The sequence below is a fragment of the Ictidomys tridecemlineatus genome, chromosome 7 (genome assembly GCF_052094955.1).
Source record: "Ictidomys tridecemlineatus isolate mIctTri1 chromosome 7, mIctTri1.hap1, whole genome shotgun sequence".
Classification (NCBI taxonomy): Eukaryota; Metazoa; Chordata; class Mammalia; order Rodentia; family Sciuridae; genus Ictidomys; species Ictidomys tridecemlineatus.
Window position 1 is genome coordinate 117,069,650 of NC_135483.1, and position 19,123 is coordinate 117,088,772.

Consider the following 19,123-nt stretch of genomic DNA (forward strand, 5'->3'; position numbering starts at 1 on the left):
GCACCTTACAGGATCCTGAAAGCTTTCAAATGCACCTCCAGCCCAGGCAATGGCAAAGAGGGAGAGGAATTGGAGGAGCAAAAATAAATATTAAAGTACATAAGAATTAAATATTACCTATTTAAATAGCAATTATGCAGTTGAAAACAAGATCATCACACCTGTACAAGAAAAGGCATGCAAGCTCAAAACAGCTGCTTGGATCCACCTGCCAGGCACCTGTTTTGCTGTTTCAATGCCATTTGATTGCTGGAGATGTAGAGGCTCTTGTGAGGTAATGAGTGATTTTACATTATGCATGATTGAAAACAGGTGTTCTAATGCTGTACAATTCTATGCATGAATAATTCAGTTTGTTTAGAGCAAGATCTTTAAAAGAAGTACTGCATGGGCTTTATTATTTCTATAAACATGAAGGTTATTTTTTCTTTAAAAATATACGATTGTTCCTTTTCAGCCAGCTTGTTTATGGCAATTTTTGTGTAATTTTATGGATGAGGAATAATATCTTGAAAGGTAAAATTGATCATACTTAAAACATGTAAGAAGTAAAATTGAAAGGTCTGTTAGCAAGAGGAAAAAGGGTATTAAAATTCAATGTTCTAAGTGAAAATGCCTGATTATTTCCTTCCTGCTTTGCCTGCTTTCTGATGGTTAACAAAACATTCGTCTGAGAGCTATAATTAGGGAGGGGTGAACTATTTGGGAAAATAGAGAAATTGTTTTGTATCTCAGCCCAAACACCAGGCAGAGCTCAGACTTCCTTAAAGATAGAACTGTAACGAGCCACCCTTCTCTTCTACTATGATATTGGGAATTCACATCCTCTTGTAACCCACTGCAGACACCCTGGACAGAAACTCTCCCTTTCACTCTAGTTCTCACCTATAGTTTTGTCTATCATGACTTTCTGGAATCATAAGTGTTATTATCCTAATGGTATGTTTCAAAGAGCAAGTAAAAGTCCTAAACTCCCAATGTTAGTTTGAAAACCTCAGGTGGAAAGCAAGAGATTTGTTATTTTAGGGACCAAAGTCACTTTGGTGTCTTGAACCATACATGATTAAATATTCAAAACTTCTGAAGTGTAAAAGGTGGGAAACCTTTCCACTTCACTTAACACCATTTAGGTAATAGAAATACAAAGGACAAAGAGGTATAGTCATCATTACGTTGCTGTTACTAATTTCTATTTATTGGGTGTTTTCTACTATATAAACCATCATTGACACATAATTATTCTTTGCTGAAATATGTCACCTCACCAAACCATCAGCCCTCAGGCTTCAGCTTTGGCTATCCTCCCTCATTTTAAGAGTTGTGTGTTGCTTCACAGGGAATCTACTGAAAACCTCCACACTTAGGAGTAAATTGTGATCTGTCCTTCATGTGGGGAGCAACACTGGGAAAGTTACAAGAATAATACAAGATCGGGTGTGAAGAACGCTTTCCTTCCATTGACACAGTGATAGCAAAGACCTCTTTATTAGTGTGATAAATATTAATATAAACTATCTTTTTACTACACATTTTATTGCTGATGGACACCCAAAGATTGTTTAATTCTATGAAATTGTCAGTTTTCTTGGACAAAGCTCATTGAATATCAGAAATCAGACAATCTGTCAATCTGTCAATCTCAATCTGTCTCTGCTAAGGGTTCTTCAGTTTGAGGATTCACTTACACTTAATACAATAAACTATGTCCTTTCATTATGTGAAATATGTAACTAGTAAGCCATGCAATGCTGTCTCAGGTAATTCAATGCAATAACATAGTGTAATACCTGTTCAGCAACCACCTGGAGTGACAGTGCCTCTCCCCATGAAATATTGTCCTCATGAATCAATGCTTTTGAAAAAAATGTAAATTGAAAGTTTATAATTCTGTAAATTTATGGGTTAGAGTGATGTTATGATTTATGAAATACAACATGGAATAATTGAATCAAGCTACTTAAGATTTTATCACCTCAAATACTTAACATTTTTGTTGGAGAGAACTTTTGAAATTTACTCTTAGCAATTTTAAAATGTAAAAAAATTATTGAATTATATTCACAATGCTGTACAATAGAACTAAAACAAACAAAGACACAAACAAAACTCCTCTGGTCCAACTGATATTTTCTACTCTTTGACCAACATTTCCCACAATTCCTCCATGCTGATTTTCTGTAATGTACCATTCTACACTCTACATTTATTATTTCAATATTTTTTAGATCTCTCCTATAAGTGAGAATGTGTAACTTGTCTTTCTGTCTCTGACTGATTTTGTTTAACGTATTGGTATCCAACTCCATCCATGTTCTTGAAAATGACAGAATTTTTCTTTTTCTTTTTTTTTTTTTTTTTTTGGAGGCTGGATAGCATGCCATTATTTATACATAAAATTTTCTTTATACATACATTTTCTTTATCCACTCATCAGCTGATGGACACTTAAGTTGATTGCAGAACTTTACTGCTGTGATTAGTGTGGCAGTGAACACGAAAGAGCAGACATCTCTTTATCAAACTGATGCCATCTTTTGGGTAACTATCTGAAAATAAGATTGCTTCATCACATAGATCACATAGTAGTTCCTACTTGTTGTTGCTTTGTTGTTTTGTTTTTTTAGAAAACCTCTATACAGTGTCCCATAATGGCTATACTAATTCACATTTCCACCAACAGTGTACACGTGTTTTCTTTTATGCACATACTCACCAATACTTGTTGCCTTCCATCTTTTGATAATAACTATTTTGTCACGTATGGGATATCTCATCATGGGTTTGATTTTTCACTTACGTGATAAGTGATGTGAGTATGTTTTTGTATCTGTTGGCTTATATGACTTCTTTTTTTATTTTTTTTAAAGAGAGAGAGAATTTTATTATTTATTTTTTAGTTTTCGGTGGACACAACATCTTTGTTTGTATGTGGTGCTGAGGATCGAACTATATGACTTCTTTTGATAAATGTCCTTCATCCATTTTTTTAAGCAGGCTTTTTTATGTGTTTGTTTTCTTGATAATCAAGGTGCTTGGCCTCTTTGAATATATTTGATTGAATCATTATTGGATATATGACTTGAAAATATTTTCTCTCAATCCATAGGTTGTCTCTGCACATTGTTAATTTTTTCCCTTTTAGCGCAAGGGTTTTGCAACCTCTGCCTGGGTCTCATATAATGAGATTTGTTAGGATTTTCTTCTCTAACAACCCAGGCTTTGTGCCATGAAAATTTCCAAAGTGAGATTGTGGGTAGGTACACAATCCATGGACACAGGAGATCTGTTTTCCATCTTTGTGAATGTGGGCTGCTCTCTTACCACACTGACCAAAGAATATGGCAGAGATGGTGCTATTGCTGTTCCAGGTCTGCTTTTAAAGAATTTCCAGTTTCTGTTCCTTCTGTCTGAGAATACTTGCTACTAAAGGCCAGTTTCCATGGAAGAAGTGAGAGTATCTACATTTCTCTGTTCTGTGAGAAGCCCAGGTCTGGATGACCAGATTAGGTTTTGGAACTAGGCTATTTGGCTCATATCTTGTTTCATTATTTACTTGCTGTGTGGTCTTAGGCAAGTTACTTAAATATCTTGTGTCTTCATCTTTACTTTATCTATAAAATGGAGATATTAGAAGTACCTACTAATTGAGCTCTTATAAGGGCAACCTGAATACAGATTCTCCTTGCAGTACAATGGGGTTACATTGTGATAAACCCATCATGAGTTGAAAACATCACAACTCAGAAATGCATTTACTACAGCTAGCCTACAAAAACATCATATATTATCAGCATAGAGCACTAAAGAATATTGGTCATCTACCATGAATATCATGTGACTTCATTGGGAGCTCTGTCTGACTCTCTGCACAATTTCTTGATAGTGTATTTTAGAGCATAGCACACTAACCCAGAAAAATATCAAAATTCAAAATACGGTTTCTCCTGACTATATATTGTTTTTGTAGTATCATGAAGTCAAAAAATATATTAAGTCCAACCATCACATATCAGGGACTGTCTATATTTGTAAATTACTTAGAATATGGCACAAAGCAAGTACCATATAAGTATTTACTAAGTATATAACAAATATGAGTTTAATTTTATCCATTAGTATAAATATTAATTTACATTTTTCATATAATAAGTTTACATCTAGAAAAGTTAAATGTATTAGAGTCCCTTTATAAGAAGGCCACAATACAAAAAAATTGAGGCACACACCACAGGAAAAAAAGATCTAATTCAAGTGCTGCTCATTGGATATATTAAAAACAGAGTTTTGTACAAGAGTTAAAATTTACATAAAAGTTTTTAAGGCCATTGAAAAGTGTTACCCTACACTATTAGGATGATATATATCAACATACAAAAATGCAAGATTAAGAAAATTGGTAGTTGCACAAATTATAGTTATTTGAAATAAGGATTCAAGTTAGGTTGGATTGTCAATATTGGCAACATGGTACTGATTTTGCAGTTTATGATAAGTAAAACTGCCTTGCTAATGTTTCCAAGTTTGGAAAATCTTAAATGAAGTAATACAAGGAAAGCTTCAGAGAAGGGTATGGTAAAATTGAAATACAGTCACAAGAATTTATAGAACTTGATAAGTCAAGGTAAAGTGTTAAGAAGTTCTCAAAAAAAAAAAAATGCTTGTTTCAGAATTGACAAAGGTCAGTTAAGGAATGGAGATCTGAATATACCAATCACCTCAGGGGTAGGGCAGGCAGGACCAGATCAAGCAAAGGCTGAAATGATTGTCAAGCAAATTCACACATGAGATGGGAGCCCACAAATGGAAAAACAGAAGTGCACTTCAGTTGCTACACAGGGACAGTGACAAGAGCATAAGCACAGTTGTTTGAAGATTAATTGAAAACAGTAAATGTAAAAACACATGTATAAAATTGCCATATTGTCTATTTATAGGAATACTTGCTCATAGGAGTTGTTCCTGCTCCCCATGTCAGCCTTATTAATTACTTCCTCCCTACTGGAGCTTCACCTATGCTTCCCCAACTGATTGTTTTCTTTAAAGTCCATATCAAAGTGCACTCCTTCAATTTGCTTATACTCTTCAGAAAACAAAATGAAAATCAAACCCAACAATAATACTTGAGTGTGTATTAGGCATGGGATGCCAACTCACAAATATAGAAGTATAAAGAATTTAATTTTTTATTGGTCTGTATCTGAGCTTATTTTCTCTTTTGAGCTTCCTTTTCCCATGTATTGTAAATTAAATTCCCGTTGAATAAAATCTGTCATCACTAAACTCCATCCTTGAGAAGAAAGTAGTGATAAGGATACATAGGCAGGGTTGGGGTTGTAGCTCAATGGTATAGCACTTACCTAACACATGTGAGGCCCTAGGTTCAATCCTCAGAATCACATAAAAATAATAAAGTTATTGTGTCCATTTAAAACTAAAAAAAAAAAAAAAAAGAATACCTGGGCTAGCCAGTGCAGTGGTACACGCCTGTAATCCCAGTGGCTCAGGAAGCTAAGGCCAGAGGATTGAGAGTTCAAAGCCAGCCTCAGCAACAGTGAGGCACTAAGTAACTCAGTGAAACCCTGTTTCTAAATAAAATACAAAATAGGGCTGGCAGTGTGGCTTGGTGTCCCTGAGTTCCCTGGTACTCCCACCTCCACCCCAAGAAAAAGAATATATGGGCCAAGGATAAGTGGGGATCAGGTGGAGCCAGCTGATCCTTTCTGGTCCAGTTGACAGCATTCATCCACACTGACACCTTTAGAGAGCTAGAATGCGGCTTGTTCCTAAGTGCTGTTTCTTCCTTATTACATTTCTGTCTTTGGACTGGTTTTCATAGAAGATGCCCTGCTTTTCTCTGGCTTCTAGACAGCCTATCCTTCTTCCCCTCTAAAACTGCTGGAAATATGCTGCAGCTATGGTTTTCCTATCTGGATGTTCCACAAAGCTGTTTCTATACTACTGCTACTAACAATGCTGCCAAAGGGAAGTTGCAGGTCATACTAGTGCTCTGGTGTTTATCTGCAGTATGAGAGACTACCCTATCAAAGGTTTCTATTATCCCTGATTTTCTCCCTCTACTTGTCTCTCTTCTCAGCCTACAGAATTTTTCTTTCTTTTTCTACAGAATTTTTCTTTCTTTTTCATTTTATCTTATCTTGAGAGGCCTTCTCTTATTAATGAAGCATTAATCCAACTATTTTCTTTGCAGTCAAAATTTTATGCAAAATTTTGGGCTTAGAGACACAAGAATCTAAAATTCTTTTGCAATTCCACAGTCCTTTAAAAACTCAAGGCAATTTCTGCTTCTGACTTATCAGCCTTTTCTTTGGACAAATGATGTCTCATGCCCCAGTAGACAAAGGAGAGATCATTGCATAACAGAAAATATCAGGAAAAATTTATTAGTTGATATTAAAATTTGATCCCAACCATCTGTAAATTAGCAAATTATATTGTTTCCGGACATGTTCATAGCCAACTTTTAAATAATTTCTCCTATGAACTTCTCTCAAATTTTAGTTCTCTGAACAAAAATACTTTCATGTCTTTGTGCCTCTACTTGAGTGCTTATTCTGTCTCAATCTGCTGCCTTCTATGCTTGGAGCAATCCATGCATGTACACTGAGCACTGTGGGAAGGAGTGTGTCTCTGGGTTTAGATCTTGTGATTAACAGATTTAGCATTTATTACATGTGAGGTACTGTACAAATATTTTAACCTCTCTATGCCCCCAGTTTCATCTTGTACAAAATGGGAATAATCAAACCACTTCCTTCAACGGATCATGAATGATTAAATAAAACAACGAGGACACAAAATACTTAGAATCAAACTGAGTATGGTAGTACATGTCTATAATCTCTGGGGCTTATTAGGCTGAGGCAGGACGATTGTGAGTTCAAAGCTAGCCTCAGCAACTTAACAAGGCCTAAGCAACTCATTGAGACCCTATCTCTAAATAAAATAAAACAACAACAACAAAAAAAGGGCTGGGGATGTGGCTCAGTGGTTAAGCACCCCTGGGTTCAATCCCTGTAACAAAAACAATAAAATGTACTTACAATGGTGTCTGGTGTTCAATAAGTATCAGCTATTTTCACTCAGTTTTTCAACACCTAATTCAATGTGAGTGCTTCCCCATAGACTTCAGGAACCACTTTCACTTTGAATTTAGTTTGAGTTTAGGATTTCTCTCCCAGGTTCTATAATTCTTCATGATTTTCTGATACCAACCCCCTTCTGGTGTCTTTGATGGTTATTAGGATCAGAGGCAATAAGCTAGTCTCTGTGGGTGGAAAAAGAAGGGGTAGAGACACCAACTGGAAGGGCTTAAGATGTATTTTCTTGGAGGAGCACAGGCTTTTACATTTGGGGGAGTAACTTTTTGCTACTATATTTCCTGAAGCTTTTTATGTTTCCTTCTCCAATCCAATGTCACATTATAAACCTCTCTTCTGCTACATTAGCAAACCAGGAAATGTGATGGAGAAAAGAATATGAAAGAAAGGGAAGAAAAGGGATTTGTACCAAAATACTACTAGAACCAGGGTTCCTTTCTCTGTTTCACATGAAGACAAAAAGATTAATGAGACAGATGATATGTCCAATATCACAGGTCATATTGTGGATAGTTAAATCACGATTCAGTTAAACTCTTAAGACGTCTATCTTGGTGTGTCGTAAATGTGATTCTACTCATGGGAGTGTCCCGGCTCCGAGGGATACATTACAAGTGAGATCTGGACATGGAAGACAGAGATTATTGTTCAAGGAATTGGATCCTGGCTTCTCTCACTACTCCACAGGACCTGCCTGGCTTGTTTGGGCTGTTTATCTTGGTTTCTTAAAGCCTTGATATTAAACTTATAGACTTGAATCTCGTTCCAATGTTTCCAGTTTCTTGCCACAGATACAGCTTGTTATCTTAAAGCCAATCCTTCATTTTCTTTGTTGGCCTAGAGTTCCAGGCCCTGGATATCATCTAGTCTTCGGGTAACATCTTCCAGATTTGTTGCAAGCTGATTACATGGAGCTGAACAATCAGATTTTCTGCCCTAAGCAGCACAAAACCAAGTGATGACAGTGCTGGCCCCTGGCCACCAGCAATGTGATGACACAGCATTACCTCCCTGACGGTCAGGATCTGATCCTGGGTGTTCTCGAATGGATGCACACCCTGAAAAGGCATAAGCAAGTCCATAGGGAGAAGGGATCCTCTCTCCTGCGGTGACAATGAGGTGAAGCTCCTTGGTGTCACCCCAATCGTGCCATCTCTCCTCTCCCGTTTCATGTTGACCTGCCTTTTAGCATTCTTCCTGCTCCATCCCAGGCATCTTCACACACATTCACATTTGTAACTGAGGCAGGGTCTCTGTTCCAAAGAAGCCATCCTAGGAAATGTGCAACAAAGGTCCCTTTTATTCAGAAACCCGAGCCAACTTGGCAAAGCTGTTTAGGAAATATCAAACTTAAAGTATGGAAAATCTTGAGTTGGGGTTCTGTTTATCTGGTTTTAATGTCTCATTCAAGTTTTGCTCGTTTCCCGTTTCCTTAGCTGAAGTTTTTCATTGCCTGGGACCCCGTGTCGAATACATGACAGTGATTCCTTTAACTTTATTTTTTTTGACCTAGGAAAATGGGTGTTATCTGTGGAAGCAGACTGTACACCTAGAACAAATAATCAGTTCTATTTAGTGTCTCTGTATCTGAATTCAAGATTCTGAGGAAGTCAGGGTGGCTTCAGCCATTACGGAATGAAGTACTATGGACTTAAAGAGAACACAGGGTACCAGAAAATAATAATCAAACCAAAAAAAATCACTTTGCTTTATTTAATGTTTACCAAGAATAGGTTTCTGAGTCAAGGGGGAAAAAAAAGTAAATGACCAAGGATAAGACTTAAGTCTCTGACTCAGTATGTCTTGGACTTTGAATGTGAATGAGGTTGAGAAAACTAGCATAATGTGTTAACTGGAAGCACTGAATGTGATATACAAAGTGTCATTTTGGTTCTATAGGATCCCAGTTCTGTAAAAGATAAGAAAGTAAGATTGGAACATTATAGCTTGAAATGATGAGGCAAGGCTTAGAAAATTGGAACCCATTTGGTTGAAGACAGAACAGATCAGATACTTCAGAAGCCAGAAGAAGGCTACCCTATGTGACAGAGAGCATGAGCAAGTCCACAGAGTAGGGAAGGTCAAGGGGTGGATATGGACAAATTGAGAGGTTAACTTTGAATAAAGGGTTTACCTAGGTGTGATATAAGCAGACTGTGCCTCCAACATAGTAGGAACTCTAGAAACATTTGTGAAATACAAAGGAACGTTGAAGTCATGTGATGAGGCATGCCTATTCTTCCTACAATTTTTCCTAGTTGGTTAAGGATATTAGTTGTATGATCAACGTTAGAGGTAGAATTTAATTCAGAGTTAACTGTACATTTTATGAATATCTATTGAAAATGTGTGACAGTCACAAAGAGAACTGCATGCAACCAAGAGAATGGGTAAGATTAAGGCATCTGATTTGTTAGAAAAGATCCCACTGTATGTAACCCCTAGACCTCCTGTCAGTAAGTGAACCTTAGGAAAGCCAGCACTCTGGAAATGGTACCTTTTTCAGTTTTTCTATTGTTAGTGTTTTGATTGCAAGATCCAAGGAAACACCCACATTTCATTTTGTTGTTTAGTTGATTCTCTTCTACACCAGGTTATAAACTTGCTGGAGTAAGAACAGACTTCTTTAAGATTGAAACCCTAGTATATAGCAGAAAGCCTGTCATGTATTTATTACTCAATAGGTATCTAGAGGGTAGATGACCTCTGGGTAGTGGGTAGAATATCTGATGTAGTTCTTTGATTCAGAATTTCATCAAGTCAATGAAAAGAGAAATTGGGACAAATTAAATGTGCATAATAGCTATAGCCCAATTATCTTAACTGTAGACAACAGTGATTAGATGATTGACAGTTGTGTTACCAATTGTTCCTCTGGCATAACTGAGAGAATGATATCTAGTGTAGACGCATCTGAATTGCTCAACTTAGTGTATTTTGAGGGATTGATGATTCTCTGCTTCTGGTTCAGGAAGTGGTCACTCCCAACATTCATAGATTTTCCAAAGATTTATAATTGCAAAAGTTTATTTTTACAACCATCCTGAAATTCCAGGGCACTTTGTTCTCTCCAATGCTCTGAAACATGCTTTTTATTAATCCCTTATTGCCCTGTAAATGAAAACTTTGATTCTGCACAACTGCAGCCTCCACCTGGAGTCTGTGTGATTATCATACCATCTTTGTTTTTGTTGCAAAACTGGGAAGGCTATTGATATCTTGATCTTTTTTCTGACAAACAACTTCCTAACTAGAATTTAAAGATGAAATTCAAGATACTTTAGTAATCATTTAAATGTGATGTTAAAAGTATGTAAAAAATGAGTAAGAGCAACAAAAAAAAAGAAAAACCTGCCAAATATTGTTGTATTTAAACTATCACCTTTTTTGTAAGAATTTACATATCTTATTGTAATAAATTTGATAAATGAAGGAAGAATATGGGTAAGAAAATCAAAATGTACCCCAAATCCATTATCTTGAAGTGATCATTATTAAATAAAGTTAAACATTTTTTCCATAGAAACATAAGGATGGCTATATTAATTTAGGAAAAGAAAGATTTTTTAAAGGGTTAATATTGCAATCATGTTTTTTCATGAACAAAACAAATTTGAAATAATGCCTAGTAAATTTCTGAAATCCAGATATACTTTAAATCACTCCTAGACATTCTATTTAGAAAAATAGCCCTCTGGATTCAAAGAAAAGTTTATTACAAAGGTTAAGAGTTAGCTAAGGTCAGTATGTTTTAACTACAGTATTAAAGAAAAAACTGAACATATAATCTTCATGTCCTCTTCCACTTCTTGATTTTCTAAAATAATAATGTATGATGTCATTATCAATAATACTTTCATTACATTTTATTTTAAAAGTCACAGTTATTTAGAATTATGTTTATATTTAGGTTTATTAAATGATGACCCCTGTTTCTTTATAATGGTCTTTCTGTTCCCGAGTTATTTATTTGGAGTTACCTCTTGGTTGGCTTGAACCAGAAAAAGTTCATGGTGTTTTATTTCCTGAGCATTTTCATATTTTAAAGAGGCTGTTCTTTCATTTACGCAGCTCTGGGTGTGCATTTAATATTCTCAGATCTTTTACACATTGTTCCCCTGTCTTCTGGCATTGAATTAATGAGAAGGCAAACTCTGTGAGGGAAGTGTTTTGTCTTGTGTTTTGTTTTGACCTGAAACACAGTCTTGTACATAGGGGGATGCCCTCAAAACATTTGTGGAATGATCAAAGGAATACTGTTATAAAATACTCTTGGCTGTACTCCTGATCAGGTACCTGAAAAAAAAATCACAATTTTCAATAGCTCTATATGCTGTCATTAACTTTTCTTATATAATTATTATTGTAACATACTGCAATCTGTATGGCCATTTACAAAAAACAAAAACAAAAAAACAAAATTCATTTTTTGTTAAAAATCTGAGTTAGTCAAATTTTCCCCTAAATCATGACATGATAATGGCATCTACTGTGTGTTTGAAAATAAGCTAAAACAAGTAAATTATTACAAGACCATGGTAAGCAAACTGCAAGTGTTATAGTCATTCTCATGGCTGTTTGACCTGATTCATCTTCCCTGTGTAGTTTTATCTATGATTTTGTTTTTGTTTTACTACATAAATGCTATTTACAAAAGATCCACAGAGAAGACTATAATCACTCTTCCTGTTTTTAACAATTTATGGTTTCCTTTGAAGTTATCTTGCTTTTTTGTTTGCCTAGATTTTTTTTTTGTACTAATTAGTTAGTCTCTCCAAAACCATACCTAGTGGAAACCTCATTTTAATATGTCTATCAGTTATATAATCTTGGGAACTCATTTCTGTGAACCTGTTCTCTTTTTCCAACATGGACTGAATACTCTCCATGCCTGTTACACACTCATCATCTCAATGTTCACTTATCATCTATCTGAAGACTCACAATTGACTCACTCTTCTTCTAGATTATATATCTATGTCTTTCTTGGATTACTCTCTTGTTTACTCATTTTCAAGTAATTTCCTGAGAAGGGTATATAGTAGTTTAATAACTTGTAGTTCACTTGTCTGAAAGATATAACAAATTCACTTTACTTTGATTCTACTGAATACTATAGATCTGGATACTTGTTAAAGTTCTGGGCTAGTTTGCTTGTTTGTTTACTATTTATTTTTAATAGCATACTGTTCTTGTTTAATGAATATAATACCTTTTGCTTAAAATGGCTTCTTTCACTTTAGAGTTTCTTTTCCTTTTCTTCTATTTGTCCTTAATGTTTTATTATTGAATATGTTTAATTGTAGTTGTGCATGGTTCTATTTATGTTGAGGATAATTTAGCTATACACATGTCTGTTGATCTTTTCACTGAGTTATGAAACCTGAGGTAAATCCCTATATATAATTAAACACCACTAACTGAGCACTTCTGTGAACTTATTGTTTCTTACCATATGTTTGGATCTTACCTTGGTAACACTAAATATTGTTTTACTGTATTTATGCTCCTGGCTTTATTGTAATCATTAATTTCTTAAACATCTTTTTGTCTTTTCTATATAGTCACTAATATTTCATCAAGCCTACCTCATTGTCATAGTTTGTTTGTGCTACTATAACAGAGTACCACAGACTGGGTGACTATAATGAATAAAATTTTATTGGCTTAAAATTCTGGAGACTAGAAAGTTCAAGTCTGAGGAGTCAGTGACTGATGAGAGGCTTCTTGTTTTCATAAAATGTCAGAAGACAACACATGAAAGCATGGCAAAGAAAGGTGAGAGAGAGAGTATGAACCCATTCTTGTGACATGGGCACTAATCATTCATGAAAGATGTGCTACCATGACCTTAACTACTCTCATTAGGTCTTACCTAACAACACCTTTGCCTTGGCAATTGTATTTCAACATGACTTCTGGAGGGGACAAACATTCAAACCATAGTACTCACTATTAGGAATGTGATCCTTGAATAAGTTAATTTTTTTTCCACATTTAATTGTAGTGGTGTTCTTTTAGTTAGGTAATCTTTATTTTCAACTAAATTCTCTAATTATTAACTCACTCATCTTTGGTACTTAATTTATTGCAATTTAACCTTTTTGCACACTGTGAATCACTCATGAGAAATATTATTTTAAACTTTGGGTCATATTTTTGTTTTTTGTCTTCACCTCATTTTTACAATGTCTATTCATTTTTTTTTCTTTTCTTAAAACTATGTTTTCATACTTTCCTTTGCATTTTCTATTATTTTCATTGATTAAGCTTGACATGAGAACTTTGATTCAAACTTTCACTTTTAATATGAAATAAGTGGATTTTTCTGTAACCTTTTCCCATCTCATTTAAGAATAGGTTGTCTTCACTGCAGCATTCCAGTGTGTTATGATCTGCTTTCACGATGTAGCCTGAGGTACTGGGAGGAGCCTTGTGTGTTTATCAGGGTCTGTGGGGAGCAAAGGACAAAGGGAAAAGATCTGTTGGAGAATGGGCCATCTTTGATGGAAGCTGTGGATTCTAATCTCTTTTGTTCGGTTTTTAACATACCAATAGTTGGGAGCATCCAAGCAAAGATCTATTTAAGGAGTTTGAATCAATCATATAATTTCAAGCCCTCTCCCCTCACTGCCCATAAACTTAAGATCTATTTTCTATCAAGGAATCACAGTGAGTTGTTAACTTCACTTTCTCCCTGAAAGATTTTGTGAGCCATCACTACAAACATCACCTAGGAGCCTGTTACAGGTGCTGAATCTGAAACTCCCCTGGGGAATTCCTGACTGAGATCCTGCATTGACACAGGGACTATAGTAGGATGCCTGTGGCCACAATGTTGATGTATGGGAGGAGGGACTGTCACCCACCAACAGGGGTTTCTTATGTGTCCTCATTTTTTTGTTCTTCTAAAGAGATCATCTTATTTCTCTTGATATTCAATTCTATTATATTCCATTTCATTTCCTGACACTCAGATTCATTAGATTTTGATTATTAATCCCCACCTCTCTTGCTGTACTCTCCTCTTGCCAAACCAAGAGGGGAAGCCCAGGTGACTCTTCCTCATCACAGAGATCCTTCCACAGTGGTAGGGATGTCTCCCAATAGCCTGTCTGTGATTATTTTTCCCAGACAGTCATTCAATCCCTCAGCTGGCTTCCCTCTTAGTCAAGTAGTTCCTTTAAATTCACTTGTTTGCTTTCTCTTCCCAGCATTCTACTGGAGATGAGAGGGGCAGCAGAGAAACAGCGTGGCAAAGCAAAAGCCAAGTCAGATACATCTGCCTCTATGCTGAGCTGCCATACTGCTGCTTACCATTACTGTCTAGGTACTGTCTAGGTAGTCTTGGTGTCCTCCGTTCCCTTTCTTTTTCTCTTGGTTTAGAGGAGATTTTGTGGGAGAGAGGTGCCATGCTTTAATGTCACTCTGCTATCTTTACCCTTAGGCCATTGAAACTCAGCCTAGAATTCATGCAGATTTTACGAAAGCACTGTCTTGTTAAGACAAATGTTAATGGATAGTGCCCTCTTCCCAAGGAGAGCGGAAATAAAGGTACCAGAAAGGAGTGCTCTGAATTTCAAATCTATGGTTTACCTTGAAGTGCTTCAGCAGCTGGGTGATCCTGGTATTTTTACATACTGTGTATTATGGCTCTTAATCAGAACAAGTTTTCAGGCAAAAACACTTGATACGTGCCTTTAAGTCCACCACTCAAAAATGCCCATGCACTTGTCTTTGCAGGGGTTGTGTTGTACTCATAGTCTGGGAAACTGTGAGGTTCCTAGTGTGAGCTTTCATATATGTCTTTCAGCCTTTACCAGGAAGGGCAAACCTCTCAGGGTGAGAGATAATTCTGTTTTTATGCTCACTCCGAATGAACTGTGCTGCATTATGCGTGATCTGACTGGAGTGGGTGCAGGTCAGTAGTGTGCTCCATACTTCTACTGAGGAGTAACAGAACATGTAAGGACAAACCAAAGTTTATGTAACCATAGAGAAAGTTAGTGTAATCGTAGAGAAAAAGCCCCAGGGGCTATGTACATAGGTAGGATTGTAGTAATTCAGGATACATTAAACGCTCATGCTCATATTCTTTGATAACCTGTGAGGAATCTGAGGCATTTCCAAGTGTACTTGAACAAGTGACAGCAGGAGACAGTACAGAAATGAAAAGATGGTAGGAAAGAAGGTGATATGCAGGATCAGTACATTTCAAAGCAGATGTGATTAAAATGATCATAGCCTATAGAGACTGACATTTAACTTATGCAAAACTTTCATTCTGGAGTCAAATTGTTTTTATACTCTTGCCTCTCTGAATTGAACTCAACTAATCAAATCTTGAATTTTTAATTTTAGAATTAGAAGGAACATTTTGATGATATGTTTTTTTTCCAAAAATATTTCATATAAAAGATATGTCTCCATTTTTTTGGAATGGGTCTTTAGGCATTAAATTATTTGGATTCCTTTTTCTGTATTAACTTCCTAATAGAATTGTTTTCTTCAGTTTTTTTTTTTTTTTGGTTTTTTTTTTTGTTTTGTTTTGTTTTTTACTACTGTGACTAAAGGAACCAACCAGAATAGTTTTAGAGGAAAATTTTATTTGAGGACTTATGGTTTCAGAGGTCTTAGTCCATAGAAGGGAAGCTCCATTCCTCCAGCTTGAGGTGAGACAGGACATCATGGAGGAAGAGCAGCAGAGGGAAGCAACTCACCTGATGATCAGAGAACAGAGAGAGCAGACTCCATACTCCAGATACAAAATATATACCCCTTAGCCATGTGTTAAGGTCTGTAAACAAGTCAGGATGGTGCCTGGCATTTTGCCAGAGGGAGTGGTTTGTGAAGTAACTCTAGCAAGCCATGAAATGTGGAGATTCCTTATTGGTTGACTGATGTATCTAGTTTATGTTAATTAAGATAAGCTGTGTGGAATGTATAAATACCTCTGTTGTCCTACAATAAACGGCTCCCACTCCTGCTGTATCAATGTACACAAGTTGTTCATCACCCCTCGGTTATTTTGCTGCAGCCAGACTGCAGTAGCCATGCCCCTAATGAGCCACTCCCTCCAGCCACATCCCACCTGCCTATAGTTAACAATTAATCCCATCAGGGATTAATTTAGTGATTAGGATAAGACTATCACAATCCAATCATTTCTCCTCCAATCCTTCTTGCATTGTTTTCCACATGAGCTTTTGGGAGACACAACATCTACACCATAATAAGAACTATATGTTTCAAGTCAAAGAATCATCATACCTTACTCAATGTATCTAATAAGGCAGGTAAAGGGTAGAAGTAAACAAAAGAGAACTTCAGTAGATTGTTTTGTAAAGCTAGAAACTATTTGTTTTACCCTCTGTGCATGTTTTCCAAATTCTGCTTTTCCCTAAATTGAAGAGTCACTGTGAATTTATAGACCATCTACTCGATTTAGCAGGATACTGTTATTATGCAGATAGGTTGCACAAGCAAAATTATCACAGGAGAGTAACTAATGATTTCACCAAACTGCTCAATTTCTATGTGGAGCTAAGCTTACAGGGAAATAGCTTGCTTAGAAATACATCATGGTTGAAAGAAAGGAACTTTACTCATCTCCCAGCAAAAATGTATTTGCATCATTTTAGAGAGAATCACAGAAGGCAAATCCTCCCAAACAATGGGAACTCTTTTGTTTGTTCATGGTACAAATATTTACTGAAAACCTTTCAGCTGCTGGGCATCATACCAAAATCCAAGATCATTCTAAGACATCAATAAACCAAAATATAAAGATAATAGCACACCTACAACAGCTTCCATATCACTGAAGCTATATAGTTGGAAATGAATTGGTACATAGTGCTAAAATATTTTGTTTATTATTGTATTACTCAGCATACTCATGTATATTGTTTATTTTTCTGTTTATTTCACATTATTTCCTCTTCCCTTTGTGAATTTCTTTTTTTTTAATTTATCTTTGCTTCTTTTTTATTTTTTTAATTTACTTTTTGCTTGTTTGTTTTTTAGATATACGTACAGTGGAGTGTAATTTAACATAGTATATTTAACATGGAGTATAACTTATTCTAATTAGAATTCCATTCTTATGGCTGTACATGACGTGGAATTTTACTAGTAGTGTATTCATATGTAAATAGAGGTGTAATGGTTAATTTGAATTATGAATTTCATTGGATTAAGAGATAGAGAAGATTAAGAGGCTTCTGGAAGTGTCATTGAGGTTATGTCTAGGAATGATTGGCATATGGGATAATGGACTGAAATGGAGACTCAGTGTAAGTAGCAGTGTCCAGTAGGATAGTGTCTTGGATGTGATAAAAGTTGGAAGAACAAGGAACAGTGGCAGAGGCCAGATCAATTCTTCTTGCACAGGTTCTTGTTCCATGCTGGGATCACCTCAGGACATCAGACTTTCAATCCTTCAAGCTTCCAAAGTGGATTCTGCCAGTGATTCTCCAGGGAGTTTCTAGAAGCTTTTGGTTTTGAGCTGGGGTAGCATCATTGATCCCTCTTGTTCTGAGGTTTCAGCCTCTTGGACTGCACAGATCAGGGTTCCTCCAGCCCTCCAGCCTACAGATGGCCATTGTGGACTTTCCAGTTTCTGGTCATGTAAGCCAATCTAATAAATCCCCTTTTTATAGTTATACATACTCTTTGTTCTGTTCTTCTAGAAAACCCTAACACAAGAGAAAAGTGACGTCAGTTTTAGTCTACTGTCTTTCCTACTCCTATCCTCTCTCCTTTGTGAATTTCTATTTAAAAAAAAAAATGTCTTGATTGTTTGATCTAGCCTGTTTTAAAAATGGAAAAATAGCTAAGAGATGACAGGGCCTAGTGAGACTGGCTTGGGGAAGACAGCACTGAATCCTGGAGCACTCCAAGAATTGGTGAATCCGGGGAAGAAGTGCTAGAAAGTGGAATTGCCCAGGTGTACCGTATGGAAAAGGTAGTCTGCCAATTACCACAGTTTTCAGTCTTTAAATTTGCAAAGTGTGTATGGTCCTTTTCTAGAGCCTCACTGTCTTGCTAGCAAGACTTCTCTAATTATGCCTCTAACTCAGAGCTTCTCAGTCACAAAGGTGTTGACATTTGGGGCTAATTCTTCTTTACAAGCAGGGATGCCCTGTGTATTGCACTGTAGAATGTTTAGCAACATCCCTGTTTCTACTTGCTACATGCCAGCAGTAACCCCTAAGTTAACGTTTTTGGTAAAAACCAAAAATAATTTGAGATTTTCCCAAATATCTCATGGGCACAAAACTACTCAGGTTCAGAATTGCTGCTCTAAATAAATGTAAATAATATGAAGAAATATTGATTCCTAATGGCTAAAATAATAGAAGAAAATGGAAATAGGTGTCTGGTTCCATAGAAAAATTAACTGAACTATTTTGGAAATATTTTATAGCTTGTTATCACTGTTTTTTTTTTTTTGGCCAAATAAATGTGATGCATGTTTGTGTATAAACTTAAGTATCTATATTAATGAAGAGTTCTGTAAGCTCCTGCAGGATTGGGGGAACATAAGCAAAAGAAAACCTTTCTTGTGGCTGCCATCATTCCTTTAAAAGTTATTTAGTCAAAGGAATTCAGAAAGATTTTCACTACATGAATCTCTCTCAGCTCCATTTCTCTTCTGAGCTTTGACTGCAAATACAAATCTTCTGGTTATTTTTTTTTTCTTTACTTCCAAACCCAGTCCTAACTCAGATAATAAAACATTCATTCTTTGTAACAATGCAGATTCCTAACTTGACCTAACACTGATTCTTCTCCTTTCCTGTCGGCTCGGGCCTATTTAGGACAGGTGTAGACATGGAAGTATGGCTTCTTTCTGGCTCCCCTTTGCAATCCCTCTTCCTTCTCTGCAGCATGATGTTATTTTCCCCAACCTTCTGAAGTTTAGGTTTAGGAGCAGATGATAGTGATTATGTGGAAAGAGTAGAGCCCCATGTGGCAGATCCCAATGTCTACTAGCATCAAGA